The sequence below is a fragment of the Sapajus apella genome, unplaced genomic scaffold, assembly GCF_009761245.1.
Source record: "Sapajus apella isolate SASKATOON/1434 unplaced genomic scaffold, GSC_monkey_1.0 scaffold5715, whole genome shotgun sequence".
In the NCBI taxonomy this organism is placed as follows: Eukaryota; Metazoa; Chordata; class Mammalia; order Primates; family Cebidae; genus Sapajus; species Sapajus apella.
The window spans coordinates 195-4,308 of NW_022442639.1; the positions used below are offsets into that span (position 1 = coordinate 195).

Below are 4,114 nucleotides of genomic sequence, written 5' to 3' on the forward strand. Positions count from 1 at the left end.
TGTTACAATCCATGAGCCAGTATTGATACTCCATTAATTACTAAAGCTCATAGTTTATATTAGGCTTCACTCTTTGTGTTTGACATTCCATGGGTTTCAACAAATATATAATGACATATATCAAAAATTACAGTGTTATACATAACAGTGTTACTATTCTGAAAATCTCTTGAGTTCCATTTACCCCTGGTCCCTTCCCTCAAACTCCTGGCAACCACTGAGCAATTTACCTTGTCTATAATTTTTCATTTTCCAGAATGTCATATAGTTGGAATCATACAGAAACTAGTTTGATTTTTTTCATCAGAGTTTGTAGTTTTTCCTCATATAAACCTTGTTCATGTTTTATTAGATTTACGCCTAAACATTTCCCTTTTTAATGCTAATGTAAATGGTATTATGCTTTTAATTTCAAATTCCAATTGCTCATTGCTGCTATGTAAGAAATCAACTGCCGGCAGCTAAACCTCATCATCGGGATTTTGTGTCGAGAAGAAGGATCCTTAAAGATCTTCATTTCTGCTCCATATTGGCTGATTAACAAAACAGGGTTGCCGCTGATCTTCAGACAGGACAATGCCGAGACAGATGCTGCAGGCCAGTTTGAGGAGCATGAGCTGGCCCGGAGCCTGAGTCCTCTCTTATTCTGCTATGCTGACAAAGAGCAGCCAAAGCTCTGCACGATGAGAATCAGAAGGGGGATTCATCCAGAAGGCATGCCGGGCTGGTGTCAGGGCTTCTCCCTGGATGGTGGTAGTGGTGTCCAAGCTTTGAAAGTCATCCAGCAAGGAAACTGCCCGCGGCTGATCTATAACATTGGTATGGATGTCAAGAAAGGCCGAGGTCGACACATTGATACCTGCAGGGTCATCTTTGTCCCCCGTTACCTGTTAGATAATAAGTCATCTCACAAGCTTGCATTTGCACAGACAGAATTTGCCAGGGGACAGGGAACAGCCAATCCTGAAGGTTACATTTCCACCCTTCCTGGTTCCAGTGTGGTGTTCTGCTGGCCTCGGAATGACTGTGATCAGCTATTGTACGTCAGACTGATGGATGTTCCCAATTGTATTTGGTCTGGAGGCCTTGAAGTCAACAAGAATGATTCCTTCCATATCAACATGAGGGATATCTTGGGAAAATGCTTCTTTCTAAGAGTGGAAATTACTCTCCGAGGAGCTACGTATAGAATCTCATGTAGTGACACAGATCAGTTACCTCCTCCTTTCCGAATTGACAACTTTTCGAAGGTCTGGGTTGTCTTTCCTCAGCATGGTGTAGCTGAACCCAGGCTCCGGACTGAAGTGAAGCCCATGACTTCATTGGATTATACCTGGGATGAACCCACCTTGCCACCTTTTATCACTCTGACTGTTTAAGGGGCAAGGTCCTCCGAGATCAACTGCAACATGAATGATTTCCAGGATAATCGGCAGCTTTATTATGAGAATTTCATTTATATTGCTGCTACATAAACATTCTCTGGTTTGCAGGGCGGAACAGGCAGGCCTGTGGCTTCCAACAAGGCCATTACCTGTGCGGAGCTCGTCTTCGATGTCTGACCCAAGACACAAAGAGTCATTTTAAAGAAGAAGGAACCAGGAAAGCGTTCTCAGCTATGGAGGATGACAGGAGAAGGAATGCTGGCCCATGAGGGCTCTTCAGTTCCTCACAACCCCAATAAGCCCTCAGCCGCCCGCTCCACCAAGGGGTCTGCCCTCTTAGATATTGCTGGTCTCGCTGCAGTGATGGACAACAGACATGAGCCGCTGGTGCTAAGAAAGCCTGACGGCAGGTGAAGTACAATTCAGTCTTGGAGTTTCCCAGAAGGAAAACTGACGTGTGGGTTACATGGGTTGGTCATCCAGGCCAAAGGAGGACTTTCTGGTTTGTTTGATGGCGCTGAAGTTGTTCTGGGTCCTGACACTTCCATGGAGTTTTGGGGCCAGTTCGACCTGAACAACAATTTATTAATCAAAAAATGAGACCTGGTTCTGGAATGTCATCCATCAGAGTCATCCCAGATGGACCAACTAGAGCGCTCCAGATTACAGATTTCTGCCAATGGAAAAGTGACCGTTCATATGAAGTGGATGAACTTCCTGTCACCGAACAAGAGCTGCAAAAATTAAAGAATCCAGATACAGAACAGGAATTGGAGGTGCTTGTGAGGTTAGAAGGTGGAATAGGGTTGTCCTTAATAAAGTCCCAGAAGAACTGGTCTTTGCAAGTCTTATGGGGATCAATGTGCACTATACACAGCTGGCAGCCAGTCACATGCTTGAACTCAGCATACAGGATATACAGGTGGACAATCAGCTCATCGGCACCATGCAGCCCTTCATGCTCTATGTGACTCCCCTGAGCAATGAGAATGAGGTCATTGAGACTGGACCAGCCATGCAAGTCAACACAGTGAAGTTCCTCAGTAAGAGTGTGCTGACCAACATCTACAAGCATCTGATGATCACAGCTCAGAGATTCACAGTGCAAATTGAGGAGACACTGCTCCTCAAGCTGCTAAGTTTCTTTGGCTACGATCAAGCAGAATCAGAGGTTGAAAAATATCATGAAACCTCTTTGAAAAGACAGTCAAGCAAGGTGGAACACCAGTTCCATACTACTTGAAAATCTCAAAATCAGCATTCCTCAGATCAAGCTAGTGTGTTCACCTCCAACAAGCTGCCACTGGATCTTAAGGCCCTAAAAAGCACCTTGGGATTTCCTTGATACGGTTTGAAGATGCTGTGATTAATCTAGATCCATTCACTCGGGTACATCCCTATGAGACCAAGGAGTTCATCATCCATGATATCCTCAAACATTTCCAGGAGGAACTCCTCAGCCAGGCAGCTCGAATCCTGGGATCAGTGGATTTTCTTGGCAATCCTATGGGGCTTTTGAATGATGTTTCCGAAGGGGTTACTGGACTGATAAAGTATGGAAATGTTGGGGGCCTCATCAGAAATGTTACACACGGAGTATCAAACTCTGCAGCCAAGTTTGCCGGGACATTATTAGGCGGCTTAGGGAAGATGATAGACAATCGGCATCAGTCAGAGCGAGAGTACATCAGGTACCACGCAGCCACAAGTGGGGAACACCTCGTAGCCGGCATCCACGGCCTGGCTCATGGTATCATTGGTGGATTGACCAGTGTTATAACTTCAACAGTGGAAGGTGTGAAAACAGAAGGGGATGTCAGCGGTTTCATATCTGGCCTTGGAAAAGGGCTTGTTGGCACTGTAACCAAGGCAGTGGCAGGCGCCCTGGATTTTGCATCAGAAACAGCCCAGGCGGTGAGAGACACAGTCACACTCAGTGGCCCCAGGACTCAAGCACAGAGGGTTCGGAAGCCGCGGTGCTGCGCAGGGCCCCGGGGGCTGCTTCCCCGATGTTCAGAGAGCCAGGCAGAAGGACAGGAGCAGCTCTTCAAACTCACGGACAACATGCAGGGCGAATTCTTCATCGCCGTGAGAACATTGACAGCTACTGCGTGCTCATCTCCTCCAAAGCGGTTTACTTCCTGAAAAGTGGAGACTACGTGGACCGGGAAGCCATTTTCCTAGATGTCAAATACGATGACCTTTACCACTGCCTTGTCTTCAAAGACCATGGGAAAGTGTACGTGCAGGTGACCAAGAGGGCCGCGAGTGCGAGCAGTGGCGTGTCCATCCCAGGCCCTTCCCACCAGAAGCCGACGGTCCACGTGAAATCTGAGGTCCTCGCTGTCAAGTTGTCACAAGAAATAAACTACGCGAAGAGCCTCTGCTATGAACAGCAGCTGATGTTGAGACTCGGCCAAAACTGGGAGCAGCTGGAGCTGGACTCCTGAAGCCCCTGCGGCCCCGACCGCGGCCAGACCCGGAGGAAAGAGGCCGCGCTCGGGGCTTACGTTAGAGGCGGAGCCAGAGTCGGCTTTAGGGAAGTTGTCAAGGAATGAGGGAAAGTAGATGCTCATGAGGAAAAATACAAATGCAAATCATATTAATTTGTGAGGCAGGGAGTTATTTTAGATTGTGGGAAGTAATTTTTAAAGGTATTGGTTAAATAACATTTAAAAACATGTACTGAGACGAATCTAATTTTTAGACTGCCCTGTATTTTGTTAACA

The 4,114-nt window shown here is 46.7% G+C and overlaps 1 pseudogene across 1 annotated transcript; it reads left to right on the top strand.

The window, feature by feature from the left end:
- Nucleotides 1-444: 444 nt before the first annotated feature.
- On the top strand, nt 445-4,108 carry LOC116547950 (annotated as a pseudogene). The gene has a single exon (XR_004267245.1). The product of XR_004267245.1 is annotated as a vacuolar protein sorting-associated protein 13D-like (transcript).
- The last annotated feature ends 6 nt before the right edge of the window (nt 4,109-4,114 follow it).